Below are 15,972 nucleotides of genomic sequence, written 5' to 3'. Positions count from 1 at the left end.
AGGAAGAATGATGTAAAAACTGTCTTGGTGATTAAAGTTAAAAATGATACATTGGTGCATGGCTCTTGCACTCAGTTATCAGGAATATACAAATGTTTTTATTAAAAAACACAAAATAAACTATCTGTGGGCATAGACAATGATAGCAATAAGCCATTTTATGTTGTTAACTGAAACATATAATGATGATTATAGTGATTTGTCTTAAACATCAGCCAGTCATTTTCAGTCATTTCCTTCACTGACTCCTCTGAAGTTAGAGATGAGGAACACTGCTTTGAGATCCACTTATAATTCATCAGTCCTGGTAAATGACTATTCTAGGAAATAGAATATGCCACTTCACATACCAACGACCATTCCACGCATTCTGCCCATTTCTGACTCCTCTTCCTTAGGGATTTCTGTAACTACAGCTTCTGCTGTAATCAACAGAGATGCTACTCCAACAGACTCCAATAAAGCAGTTCTTACATTCTTACAACCTTGGTTGAATCAGTGATTCTTTTTTTCTACCATAGCCACACAATCTCCAGGCATAGCAACATATAGCCAACTTCTAAGGAACTCCACAAAATTTTCTCAATTATTAACAATCCTGCAACACCTGCATTCTCAGCAATAGTCATTGCAGAGAGCTTAAGTGTCCTTTTAATAATTTTTTTTTGATTTATTTATTTTATTTATACAAGCACTGGGTACAGTCAGAAGCGCAGGAGGGTGACAGAACTCACCAGAGCCAGAGCGGGGAACAGAACAGGCATAGTGACGAAATACACTGCTGAGGGGAGCAGCGGGCATGGCAGGAGAGGTCAGTGCTCCAAGTGGGACCCTCACCGGCGGCCGGGCATCAAACCAGCGGGGCAGAGGCTGTGGGTAGCTTCGCAGCCCAGCGCTCAACCAGTGCGCCACCAGGGGAGGCCCCCTTTTAATAATTTCTATACAAATTTTCATTTAATGAGTCAAAGGCTGGAACACACCAAAGCAGAACACAACTTTCTCCCAGAAAAATGCCTTCCTCCACAGCAGCTCTTGTAACATTGCGGACATCTGTAACTCTTTCTTTTTATTCACTTCAACATCACTTATTCAACCAAACTGCAGCACAGCTACTCCATATGAGAGTTTTTCCAGATGTTCATTTAGCTTTTCCTTCTCATATTCACTAGTGGGATATCAAATTGCTTGATGATTTCTTGAATACATTTTTTTTTTTTCAATTTGAGGTTGTCAATTTTTCCTTTCAACAGTATGGCATCACCTTTTGTCACAATGACCACTCCAACTTTTGCTAAGTCATGAGGCTGAACATCTTCAAGATTTAGTAAATTCTTCTTATCCAAATACTGCACCACCAGTAGCAATAGCTACATCTTTCAGCTGGTTCTTTCTATTGTCACCAAAACCTGGAGCTTTGCTACAACTTGAACACCAACTTTTAACCCATTCAAAATAAGTGTACACAATGTTCCTCCATGAACTTCTTTAGCAGTTATGATCAGAGGATTATGCTAAGTATTGGCAATTGAAATATTAGGTACAATTGACTGGTTGCTAGAAATTGGCTTTTCACTCAATAGAATATATCATCTTGGAATTCACATTATAATTCAACACTCATAACATTCATAACATTCATTTTTCCATCCTTTTCCTTGTGATGCCCTTTCTTTCTACCTTTTCCATTGCATCAAAAATGATGTTGCCAAATATCTTTCTTTGCATTTGCAGAAATCACAGCAACCTGAGAAAATCCTTCAGGGATTGTTACAAGTTTTGAATGATTCTTAAATTCAACAATTTCAGCATCAGCAACTAACAATATAGCTCTCCACATTTTCACTGGATCAGCATTGTTGCTATTCTTCTTGAAGACTTCCTTGGCAATAGAGAAGGCCGGTATAGTGGTATAAGTAGTAGCACCATCAGCCTCTTCATTTGCGTTATTGACAATCTATTGGACAATTTTTTCCAATATTTTATAGTTATATATTTATGGCCAATATTTTATAGTTATCTTTTTTAAAGATTTATTTATTTATGCATACAAGAACTAAGGTACAGGCCAGAGTTGTGGGGGGTGAGAGGATTCACCAGAGAGAGAGGAGGGAACAGAACAGGCAGACTGACGAAATACACTGCTGAGGGGAGCAGCAGGAGAGACAGGAGAGGTCTGCTGCGCCATGTGGGTCAGCTCCTGGGGCAGGGATTGAACTCGTGCAGTAGTGGCTGCAGATTGCTTCATAGGTTGCGTCTTAACCCCTTGTGCCACTAGGGAGACCCTGTAGTTATCTTTGAACCAATGGAATTTGTAACAGTCACACCACCTTTTGTTATTTTGGCACCTCTCCATCTCTAGTTAGTGATCACTGGTCTTCCCTTTGGCCCTATAGTAACCACCACTTGGCATCTGCACCAAATTTTACATCTTTGGCAAAAACCTTAGTGAGATGAGCAGCCAGTGCCCTGAACACCAACCTAAGAAAGACTGTGGTTAGTCAAAGCATTTCTGTGAGAGACAACAGGGTATATGGTCTATAAGGCAGGCCATAGGCAGTGAGAGAGGGATATTTATATTTATTTATTTTTCAAAATCAAATTTAATGTAGTCAGCAAGTCATTCCACACATAATAGTCATCAACTCCTCCTCTTCACCATTTTTATTCTGATGATCACTTCATTGACTTTATCTGAAATATTTAAAATTGTAAGAGAATTGACACAGCTGTATTAGTCAGTGTTATTCCAGAAAAACAGAATCACTTGATTTGTGTATATAGGGAAGGAGAGATTTGAAAGAATTATCTCCTGTGACTGTGGGGCTGGCAGGTTTAAAATTTGCAGGCCAGGTCAGTAGGCTGGAAACCCAGGACAGACTTGATCTTGCATTCTCAAATCTAAAGGCAGTTCAATTCTTTTTCCCTAGAGGGTCCACAGTGTTTTCTCTTGAGGTCTTTAACTGATTGGATGGGACCCACCTGCAATGTGAAGGGTACTAAGCTTTACTCAAAGTCTGCTGATTTGAATGGTTATTCCATCTGAAAAATAACTTCACAGCAACCTCTAGTGTTTCACCCCAAATTTGGGACCATGGCTTAGTCAACATGGCACATCAAATTATCCATTATATAAGCCATAAGATTTTTGTCTTCTCTTATACTGAAATATAATATGATTGGGATTTATTCAAATCTTCTTTTATGTGTATCAATACTTTCATATATTTTTCCTATTGCCTTAAATAACTCATGAAAATTTATTTATAAATAGTTAAATAATTTTTGTCACCATTAGGAGTGTGACCTATTTATTCTCTTAAATTTGTTTATAGGTTCTTTGGTGGAGACTGTGTGAAACCAGCAGAAGGCTCCCCGAGGAGCCAGAGGTAAGCTGGGAGGCTTGCCCATGCCAGGCGCCTTCTAGCCTGCAGTCCCAGCCCAGAGAGGAGTGGCACCCACCGCTGGGGCAGACCAGGCGTGCAGGGGAGCGCGTCCCTGGCACCGGCATTTTGCAGCAGGGACCTTTCTTTGGTGGAGACTGTATGAAACAAGCAGAAGGCTCCCCGAGGAGCCAGAGGTAAGCTGGGAGGCTTGCCCATGCCAGGCACCTTCTAGCCTGCAGTCCCAGCCCAGAGGGGAGTGGCACCCACCTCTGGGGCAGACCGGGCATGCAAGGGAGCGCTTCCCCAGCACTGGCGTTTGCAGCAGGGACCTTTCTTTGGTGGAGACTGTGTGAAACCAGCAGAAGTCCCCCAGAGGAGCCAGAGGTGAGCTGGGAAGGTCGCCCAAGATGCCTGCCAGTACCAGCAACACAGGGTCACAAGGAATACGGATAATTAGAAAACAGGCAGTAGGGAGTAGAAAAACCACATGCAACCCAGCAACTCCTCAGTAAAAAAGCACACCGCAAAAAGAAAACCATCTACCAGATTGCAACGACAGTAACTTGGAAGAACTTCTGAGCCTTCCAGATAGAGAATTTAAAATTGCTGTGATTAAAAAACTGACAGAAGTCATAAAGGAAAACAATGATAAGGGAAAAATAATTAATGACCAGAAGAATGAAATTGAGTCCCTAAAGAGGGAAGTAAAAGAAATGCAGGAGATCAAAGAATTAATGGAGGCGCTAAAGAACTCTGGGAAAAGCAGAATAGATGAAATGGAAGAACGAATAAGTACTCTTGAAGACACAGAAGTAAGAAGAACTAAAACAGAAAAGGAAGGAGAAGTATGAAGGAAAAAGACTGAAGAGAGACTTAGGGAACTATCTGACTCCATGAGGAAAGGAAATGTAAGAGTTATAGGAATCCCAGAAGGAGAGGAGAGAGATGTAGGAGCAGAGAAAATATTCAAGGATATAATTGAAGAGAACTTCCCAAACGAGAAGAAGGAGCTGAAAATTGATATACAAGAAGCAAGAAGAACACCAAACTTCCATGATGAAAGGAAAAATACAGCAAGACACATAATAGTAAAGCTCCCAAGAATCCAAGACAAGGAAAAAATAATGAAACTGACAAGAGGGAAGAAACAGATAACATTCAAAGGGAAACCAATCAGACTGAAAACAGACTTATCCGAAGAAACACAATGGGCAAGGAGAGAGTGGAGGGACATAGTCAACAGACTCCAAGAAAACAGATGCCAACCAAGAATACTCTATCCCGCAAAGCTCTCCTTCCTCTACGAAGAAAGAATAAGGACCTTCCCAGACAAACGGAAACTCTGGAATTTCATTATGACTAAACCCCCACTCCAAAAAATACTACAAGGAATCCTAAAGCCAGAACCTCAGAGGGACGAATAACAACAAAAGAAGGCCAAAAAAAGTTATTAAAAGAATAAATAAATAAAATCAAAGGAAAGACAAACACAATGGCAAATACAGATGCTAACATATCAATACTAACTCTAAATGTAAATGGACTAAACTCTTCAATAAAAAGACACAGAGTTGCAGGCTGGATTAAGAAACAAAACCCAACCTTTTGCTGTCTCCAGGAAATATATTTAGCTGCAAAAGATAAAAATAGACTCAAAGTTAAAGGATGGAAAACAATTCAACAAGCAAATGGACCAAAAGAGAAGGCAGGAACAGCTATACTCATATCAGATAAAACAGATTTCAAACTCAAAAAGATAAAAAGAGACCCCAGTGGTCATTACATTATGATCAAGGGGACAATACTTCCAGAAGAAATAACACTCATTAACATATACTCACCAAACGAAGGAGCACCAAAATATATCAGACAACTGTTGTCCTCTCTGAAAACAGACATCAGAGAAAACACATACGTAGTGGGAGACTTCAACACACCACTATCAACAATGGATAGATCAACAAGACAAAAAATAAGTAAATACACTAAAGCTCTAAATAAGAATCTAGAGCGCTGGGCTTAACAGACATCTATAGAACACTAAACCCCAAAAAATCTGAGTATACATTTTTCGCAAGCGCACACGGATCATTCTCCAGGATCGATCACATACTGGGGCACAAGACAAACATCAATAGATACACCAAGATTGAAATCATACCAATCATCTTTTCTGACCATGAAGGCATCAAACTAGAAATAAACCATAAAAAGAAGTCAAGGTACTCTCCCACCTCATGGAGATTGAAACCCACACTACTGGAAGTCCACTGGACTAATGAGGAGATCAAAGAAGAAATTAAAAAATTATTTGAATTGAATGACAAGGAGGACACCAATTTCCTAAATGTATGGGATGCAGCAAAAGCAGTAATAAGAGGAAAATACATAGCAATAGATGCTCACATCAAGAAACAAGAAAGAACTCAAAGAAACAACCTAATCTCGAAGCTCAAAAATCTAGAAAAAGAACAACAAAAAAACCCCAAAACCAGTAGAAGAAAATAAATAATAAAAACCAAAGCAGAAATAAATGAAATTGAAACTAAAAAAACAATCCAAAAGATCAATGAAACCAAGAGCTGGTTCTTCAAAAAAAATAAATAAAATAGATAAACCCCTAGCCAGGCTCACAAGGGAAAAAAGGGAGAAAGCACAAATAAACAGGATCATAAATGAAAGAGTTGAAATCACAACGGACACAGCAGAAATCAAAAGAATAATCAGTAACTACTATGAACAGTTATATGGAAACAAGTTCAACAATCTAGAGGAGATGGACAAATTCCTACAACTCTACAATCACCCAAGCTAGATAAAGAAGAAATAGAACACCTAAACAGACCAATTACAACTAGCGAAATTGAAATGGTAATCAAAAACCTCCACAAAAACAAAAGCCCAGGACCTGATGGATTTACAAATGAATTCTACCAAACATTCAGAGACGAATTGGTGCCTATCCTTCACAAACGCTTCCAAAAAATTGAGGAGGAAGGTATAATACCTAACATGTTCTATGAAGCCAACATTACACTAATACCAAAACCGAACAAGGACAACACAAAGAAAGAAAACTATAAGCCAATCTCCCTAATGAACACTGATGCAAAAATCCTCAATAAAATTTTAGCTATCAGAATCCAACAGTGTATCCATAAGATAGTTCACCACGACCAAGTAGGATTCATTCCAGGGACACAAGGATGGTTCAACATCCGAAAATCAATCAACATTATCCAACACATCAACATAAAGAAATATAAAAACCATAATTAATATCAATAGATGCCGAGAAAGCTTTCGACAAAGTGCAACACCCATTCATGATAAAAGCCCTTGAAATCCTCGGGATACAAGGAACATACCTCAACATCATAAAGGCCATATACGACAAGCCAACAGCCAGTATCATTCTCAATGGTGAAAAGTTGAAAGCATTTCCATTAAGATCTGTAACTAGACAAGGATGTCCACTCTCACCACTGCTTTTCAATATAATACTGGAAGTCCTAGCCAGAGCAATAAGACAAGAGAAAGACATCCAAGGAATCCAAATAGGAAAAGAAGAAGTCAAACTATCACTATTTGCAGATGATATGATAATCTACATAGGGAACCCCAAAAACTCCATAGAAAAACTAATTAAACTCATCAATCAGTTCAACCACGTGGCAGGATACAAAATCAACATGCAAAAGTCAGAAGCCTTCGTATACACTAACAATAAATCTGAAGAAGAAGAAATGAAAAAAACCATCCCCTTTATTATCGAAACAAAAAAAATCAAATACTTGGGAATAAATCTAACAAAAGAGGTAAAGGACCTTTACAAAGAAAACTATAAAACACTGTTGAAAGAAATAGAAGAAGATACAAAGAAATGGAAAGACATCCCCTGCTCATGGATTGGAAGAATAAACATTATTAAAATGGCCATCCTACCAAAAGCAATATACCGATTCAATACTATTTCAATAAAAATTTCAATGTTATTCTTCAAAGAAATAGAACAATTATTGATGAAATTCATATGGAATCACCAAAAACCCCGAATAGCCAAAGCTCTCCTGAAAAAAAAAAAGAAGGGAAGGGAGGCATCACACTCCCAGATTTCAAACTATACTACAAAGCCATAATCATCAAAACTGCATGGTATTGGAACAAGAACAGACACACAGACCAATGGAATCGAATAGAAAATCCAGAAATAAACCCACAGATTTATGGTCAACTAATCTTTGACAAAGAAGCAAAGAATATGCATTGGAGCAAAGAAAGTTTGTCAAATAAATGGTGCTGGGATAACTGGGTCGCTATATGCAAAAGAATGAAGCTTGACTACTACCTCACACCATACACAAAAACCAACTCAAAATGGATTAAAGAACTAGACATAAAACCTGAAACCATAAAATACATAGAAGGAAATACAGGCGAAACACTACGGGATATGCACATCAAAGACATCTTTATAGACATATCACCCAAAGCAGTGATAGTGAAGGCAAAGATCAACAGCTGGGACTACATCAAATTAAAGAGCTTCTGCACAGCAAAAGAGACAATAACAAAAACTAAAAGAAACCCCACCAACTGGGAGAAAATTTTTGCACACAACACTAATGATAAAGGACTGATCACAAAAATCTGCAAAGAGCTGATGAGACTCAACAACAACAACAACAAAAAATCCAGTGAAAAAATGGGCAGAAGAGCTAAAAAGAAACTTCTCTGAAGAGGAAATGCAAATGGCCAAAAGGCATATGAAAAAATGTTCACCATCACTCGTAATCAGGGAAATGCAAATCAAAACTACCATGAGATACCATCTAACACCAGTGAGAATGGCACATATTTTTTTTTTTTTAAATATTAAATTTTATTTTTATATTCCCCCATACAATTGCAAACGCCCCATTCTGACCCCAATCCTTCCCCTCCCGCCCCCCACCCCCCAAAAAGTGTCTCTGGTTCATAGTTTTTTGTTGATTTTGATTTTCACTTTCTTATATTCATTTTCCTGGTCCCTTATTTAAGTTTTCTAGATTCCTGCTATGAGTGAGACCATCCGGTATTTTTCTTTTTCTTTTTGGCTTATTTCGCTGAGCATGATCCCTTCCAGTGCCATCCATGTTGCTGCAAATTGCATGTGTTTATCTTTTTTGAATGCTGAGTAATATTCCATGGTATATATGTACCACATCTTCTTGATCCAGTCATCTATTTTTGGGCATTTGGGTTGTTTCCAAAGCTTAGCTATTGTAAACAGTGCTGCTATAAACATAGGAGTGCAGGTGCTCTTTGGAATTGATGTTTCTGTGTCCTTTGGGTAAATACCTAGGAGTGGAATTGCTGGATCATATGGAAGCTCTATGTTTAGTAGGTCCAGAAATCTCCACACAGCTCTCCATAGTGGTTGGACCAGTTTGCACTCCCACCAACAGTGCACAAGAGTTCCTTTTTCTCCACATCCTCGCCAACATTTGTTGTTGCTAGTTTTTTTAATATGTGCCATTCTCACTGGTGTGAGATGGTATCTCATGGTAGTTTTGATTTGCATTTCCCTGATTACGAGTGATGGTGAACATTTTTTCATATGCCTTTTGGCCATTTGCATTTCCTCTTCAGAGAAGTTTCTTTTTAGCTCAACAAATGTTGGCGAGGTTGTGGAGAAAAAGGAACTCTTCTGCCCTGTTGGTGGGAGTGCAAACTGGTCCAACCACTATGGAGAGCTGTGTGGAGATTTCTGGACCTACTAAACATAGAGCTTCCATATGATCCAGCAACTCCACTCCTAGGTATCTACCCAAAGGACACAGAAACATCAACTCCAAAGAGCACCTGCACCCCTATGTTTATAGCAGCACTGTTTACAATAGCTAAGCTTTGGAATCAACCCAAATGCCCAAAAATAGATGACTGGATCAAGAAGATGTGGTACATATACACCATGGAATATTACTCAGCATTCAAAAAAGATAAACACATGCAATTTGCAGCAACATGGATGGCGCTGGAAGGGATCATGCTCAGCGAAATAAGCCAGAAAGAAAAAGAAAAATAATGGATGGTCTCACTCATAGCAGGAATCTAGAAAACTTAAATAAGGGACCAGGAATAATGAATATCTATAAGAAAGTGAAAAATCATAATCAACAAACAACTATGAACCAGAGACACTTTATGAGGGGAGGGGGGTGGCGGGGGGGAGGGATTGGGGTCAAAATAAAGGGTTGCAATTGTTTGGGGAATATAAAAATAAAAAAATTAAAATTAAAAAAATTGTTTATAGGTGATGGTTGACACATAAAAGAGTTATGGGTCGGAAAATGCAATCTGGTTATCAACAAGCACAATTCAAACCACAGATCTGTTCTAGGGGCTATACACTTGTAGCCTGGCTGCAGTGCTTTTTGTTTTTGTTTTTGTTTTATTTTGTTTGTTTTTGAACTTGAGTTATATATACATATATATGTATAATTATTATTAAAATCAGGAGATTATAATAGCAATCTCGAGTTTCAAATTCTCTTATAGTCCAGAAAATCTTGCAACCCTCGACCTCCTCTTTCACATGGTAATGCCCAACAATGTTTTTCTGCAGCCATTCTTTTCAGCTGGAATATACAGTCTCCCAGGGAACATAATAGCTCTGTTCTTCCTCTGGTTTCCTGGACACTGAGGTTGAATGTCAGTGTCACTTCCAGTTATATTTGCAATATCACTTCTCTTATCTAAAGTTGTATAAAATGAATTGTTTTTCTTAACTATGTCTTTTTTAAAATATTTATTTTATTTGTTTATATAAGAACCGGGGTACAGGCCAGATGGCAGGAGGGTGAGAGGATTCACCGAGGCAGAGAGGGGAACAGAACAGGCAGACTGACTGAAATACACTGCTGAGGGGAGCAGCAGGAGAGACAAGAGAGGTCTGCCATGCCATGTGGGTAGCTCCCCAGCTGGCCAGGATGGAACCCACATTGCAGAGGATGCAGATAGCTTCACAGTGCTATGCTCAACCACTTGCACTACCAGGGAGGCCCCTGTTTCTCTTAACTATGTCTTTACCAAAATTTGGAACAACAAATGACTGAGAAAGTGTATTTAAAAAGAAAAATGGAAGATAAATTATGGAAGTGGAAAATTTCATTTCAAGTGTAAGATGCAAATTTTATTGAGACGTCATATAAAAGTATTTGTTGCATATTTGGGTATATGTATGTGTTTACCCATATATGTAAGAGATAAATGGTTAAAATCTTCATAAACTGAAATAAAAAGACTAAAAATTTAATTTCAGAATTGAACAAAATAGATGTGCTGCAGTAGTTTGAAGTCATATGTTAATTCACAAAATTGTCTAGTCATCAAAATATTTTCTAGATAATACATTTAAGACTTCCAATTCAATCCAGAAAAATTTTCTGACTCTAACAAATGAAAACTTAGTAAAATAATAGTCTAATGAAAAATACTGACACTTTCTCTGGTAGAGGTGATAGTTTTCTGTCAAACACTATATGGAAACCATGTTGGAGACTGTATTTCCCACATGGCAATGGTAGCCATGTAGTGAATTTGAAACCTGGGCAATGTGTCAGCATACAGAATGTGAACAAAAGGGAAAATATTAATTCTGTATTGCTTACTAAGAAAAACACTTGTCAAGTTCTTCAGCAATTCTTTTTCCCTGCAAGTATACTCCCAGAATCCTGTCTCAAACATGTGGAGAATGTAAACACCTCAAAAGAAGGTTGAATAACAGGACAGAACTTGGTGGCAATATCTGATGGTGATATTCTAGCATTATCTTAACTATAAATAAGTAAAGAAGTTGGGGGAAAAACAGAACCTTGGTTTTCCAATTCCTCCACAAAGCAAAGCAACTTGGTCAAACTGGGCCTTTCACACCTTGAAGCTATTACCTGAAACTGAAATAAATTTCTCTTTTGTTATGTCACTCACTATTTTGTTCCAGAAACCTAATTTTACCAAATACCCTCAGCATGTTGCAAATTGGCTGAGAACTTACAGAACAACTGGCATGGAATTTTATTTATTATTTTTTATTAGTTTCTTTTTTTAATTTAAATTTTATTTTTATATTCCCCATACAATTACAACCCCCTTATTTTGACCCCGCCCCCCACCCCCCATAAAGTGTCTCTGGTTCATAGTTGTTTGTTGATTATGAAATTTTAAACCACTCATGACATTGTTTATCATAGTTGATACTATCACCTCATTAGTTTAATTTATGATGCCAATGAGAAATTTTATGTGTCAAAGAATTAATTAATTTATTTATTTATTTATTTATTTTTTAGAGGCATGCTTTATTATTTTTATTTATTTATTTATTTTGTTTGTTTGTTTTGTTTTTACATGCACTGGGTACAGTCAGAAGCGCAGGAGGGCGAGAGAATTCACCAGAGCCAGAGCGGGGAGCAGAGCAGGCAGAAGGACCGAAGCACACTGCTGAGGGGAGCAGCGGGCGGCAGGAGAGGTCTGCGCGCCATGTGGGACCCTCCTCCGGTGGCCGGGGAGCAGCCGGGGATCGAACCGGTGCCGCAGAGGCTGTGTGCAGCTTCGCAACCCAGCGCTCAACTGCTGCGCCACCGGGGAGGCCCGTGTCAAAGAATTTTTGAACACATTGTCCATGAGAAACAAAATAAAGAAATAACTTATTTTTATGCGTTGCTATATCTTAAGAATTTTAGTAACATTTGTCAATTGGTAAGTCTACCTACAGATGATATTCCTTCAATGCTGGTGCTAACACCTTACTTGTCAGGGAATAGTTTCATTTACTCACTGCCCCCATTAACTCCTTTTGAGTTAAATAATTAGAAATGGAATTTAACAAGGATATGGGGGGAGTTAACACCATAACTCCTGGATACACACAAGTCACTTGACTCTGAAAGGAAGGTTCAATGCTGCTTTTCCTGACATGGAAACACATCATAGTAGTCTGCTGTTCTGCTCAGGAGGCAGTAGCTTGAAGCACTGGATTGGAAATGAATTGACTTTTAGATTATCCAAGGATTGGCTTATAGATTACCCAGCTCACAATGAAAGTTTGATCAAGGACTTGGTCTTTGCTTTACCAAATAGGCCTATAAACTTTGGAAACATTCGATGAAGGAGCCTGTAAGATCGATATCCATCTTTCCACAGCCTCTTCTAACACTTGTTGTTTCTTGTCCTTTGAATAAAAGTCATTCTCAGAGCTCATCATCTATTGAGCAGCTGCAGGTCTGCTTTGCATGTGATCTGCTTATACCACTTTTAGGAATTTTCCCAAAGAATGCAAGAATAGAAATTTGAAGAAATGTATGCACAACCATGTTTATTGCAGCATTTTTCACAATAGCAAAGAACTGGAAATGTCCTAAGTGCCCGTGACAGACGAGTGGAAAACGATGTGTTTTAAACACACAATGGGATTCTTCTCAGTTATTAAAAAAAAAAAAAAACAAAAAAAAACCACGATGGAATTCTGCCATTTTCAATAACATGGATGGATCTAGAAAGTATTTTGCAAAGTGAAATAAGTCATAATGAGGAAGACAAACATCATGAGTTCACACATATGTGGTACATAAACCAATTTAAATAAGTTAAAAAAAAAAAACTTTTAGATTATAAGGCCAAATTGGTGTTTACCAAAAGGGAAGTGAGTAATTCAGGCAAAAGAGTCAATTTTAAGTTGAACATTGGACTTTTAATGATGAACTTAATGTATTAATAGCATGTACAGCTATTAATTTATAATGATGTATACCTGAAACTAACATAAGTTTGCAGTATTACTTCAACAAAAATATACATGTGTATGTGTGTCTATATGTGTATATATATATATAAAATTATATGTATATATGTGTTTATATATGTGGCTGTGTTTATGTATTCATATATATGTATATATATGCATGTATGTACCCAGTTATGGTTTGACACCCTAAGACATGGTGAAATTGGACTTGATTCACTTTTTTACATTGTACTCAGTTTTCAAAATAGAAAATATGCAGGAATGAAATATGAACTATATTCCCTAAATAGTTCAATTAAAGACTCAATTCAAAACCAGATTATTCAATTAATTAAGTTTTTTAATTGAGGTAACATTGGTTTATAACCTTATATGTTTCAGATGTACAACATTACAATTTGATATCTGCATATATAACATCACCATCAAAATTCTAATTTCCATCTATCACCTTAAATTGGCCTCTTTTACCCATTTCACTGACTCCTCAACAAAAACAATAATAAATAATTCAATGTGCTTACTATGCAGAGGCCACAGTACATAGCTAATATACTTCACATAGGAAATTGAATCTTCCTTTTGCTCTAAGGGCTACGGTTGTTATCACTTTCCATAGATTAACTGAAACTGAGAGAAATGGAGAAACTGACCCCAGTTCACAATTCCTGACTGTTGTAAACAGGACAGAATTCAGGCATTCTGGCCATAGAATCAATGCTCTAAATTTCTAAACTAAATAGTCCACACACTGTACTATGTGAATATTTCACATTTTGTAGAAAACAACCAATAATGTTAGCTTCATCTTTATCAGAAGACTGGATGAAGAGGTATAGATGAAATCTTACAAGCTCACTGCAATACTGTGGGACATGCTATTTACATCATTATGTCAGAATTCTACAATTCTGCAAATATCCAGAGTGTGGTTGCACTAAATTGAAAAATCATCATACAAAAATTGTGAGTTTAGGAATTTTCTAAATTTGTGAATAGCTGTTTTCTGAAATATGAAGCCATATAAAACATTGTGTTGCTCCCAGTTAAAAGATGCAAAACTGAATTTTGTCTGTATATTACAAAGAAAATAAAAAGTGAGGCCAATATCTTAATACAAATATGTCAATTTATTTCAGGCTTACATTTTTAATGGTATTTTTTCTACTTCAAATTTGCATATAATATTGAGTATAGCAGACTCTTATTTATATCAATTGTTTAAATCAAAACTCAATAAGATAAAGATTTGTATTACCTTGTTAGCAGTGTTTTTCATTCATTTAATTAGACAAAAATACTGTAAGCATTTGAACTGTGGCTCCAGTTATTGATCACCATGAGTTTATTGATTTGCTGGCAATCTTACTCTCAGTAGTTCTAATTTTTTTTCAATGTATTTTTGGAGATTCCAGAGGAAATCTGCAAAGAGTTAACAAACGGAAAATAACTCTAAAATAAAAATGATGTTAATGTGTGTTCTGTCTTTCTGAGATGTTATGTTCTGTGGAAGGCACAGATTTCTAGTGTTCAGTTCTATGAGTTTTCCACCAAATGTGAGCTCCATGTAAACCATACTTCAATCAAAACTCGATATAAATCATCAAGAGGATCTTAGTTCTATTTCCTGTCCCACTAACTTGGGAAATTGTTACATATTTGATTGCAGCAGGATGGCACACATAGACAGGAACATATCAAGACTTCATAAAAGCTATGCAGAGTTGAGGAAACTAGATATGGCGACCAGACCAGGTCTTTGATATTTGGCACTCCCCCTTGCCTCCCACATCCTAGAGTGGGTAGATCGTTTTTGCTTTGGATGGGTTTGTGGATGGCTTGTAGTCCAAAAGTTGACTGGTGGGGTGGCGACAGAGATCGTGATCCATGGAGCTCTGTAGGTTCAACGTTTGGGCTTCCCTACCTATTAGGGTAGTTTCAACCCTTTAGTATGCACATTATAGGACAGGGCATCTGATATTACCAGGAAAGCTTAAAGTCACAGCCCAAAGGGGCAGTGGAAGAACACAAACACTTAAAAAAAAAACAAAACAAACAACTGGCTACAAGTGTAAAAAACCTTTAGCAAAAAGTGATGAGATCAGATGAGAAAAGAATTTTAAAAAAGCAAAATTATACCTTCAAGGCATATGGGAGATATTATTAAGAAGCTGAAAGATGTCTTAAAAACAGCCAAATAAAATATAAAATGCAAGGTATAGGAGTTGAAATAAAAAAATAATTCCGCAATCTCAGTCAAAATTCTGACTGGAAATTTTATAAAGAAATGGGCTTATTCTAAATGTCTATTGAAGGATAAAGGTCTATAAATAGTTAACTTGAACTAAAAAATAACATTGAAGAGAACTTAGTCTCTCTGATATTAAGGCATATCACAAAGTCACAATAAAGCAACAGTATAGAAATGACATGAAAATAGAATAGAATTGGGAACTCAGACAGGTCCATGTATATAAATGGAAATTAATGCATAATAAAGAAGAAAATTATTCCTAGGAGCAAAAAAAGGTGATCACTATACAAATAAATAAATAAATAAATAAAACTGGATCCTTATCTAAAATGGCATACAAAGGTAGCTTCCAGATAAATAAAAAAACCTAAAGGTAAAATAGATAATGATAATAGAAGGAAATTATAATAGAAGGAAAGAAGCATGAAAAGAAAAATAGAACAAAAAGCTTTTGCGATTTCTCTGTATTGTGTATATCAGAGTTTGTTCTCTTGAATGTTGTGTTGTGTGAATATATGCGTGAAGTATGCCACCGTATGTTTATTCTTTCT

At 37.0% G+C, this 15,972-nt stretch overlaps 1 pseudogene; it reads right to left on the bottom strand.

Moving 5' to 3' along the window:
* Nucleotides 1-342: 342 nt before the first annotated feature.
* LOC119249952 (60 kDa heat shock protein, mitochondrial-like) overlaps nucleotides 343-15,972 on the bottom strand; it is a 98,648-nt pseudogene continuing 83,018 nt past the window's right edge.

Source organism: Talpa occidentalis, unplaced genomic scaffold, assembly GCF_014898055.3.
Source record: "Talpa occidentalis isolate TD23 unplaced genomic scaffold, MPIMG_talOcc4v2.1, whole genome shotgun sequence".
Taxonomy (NCBI): domain Eukaryota; kingdom Metazoa; phylum Chordata; class Mammalia; order Eulipotyphla; family Talpidae; genus Talpa; species Talpa occidentalis.
This window is presented reverse-complemented; position numbering and strand designations above follow the sequence as displayed.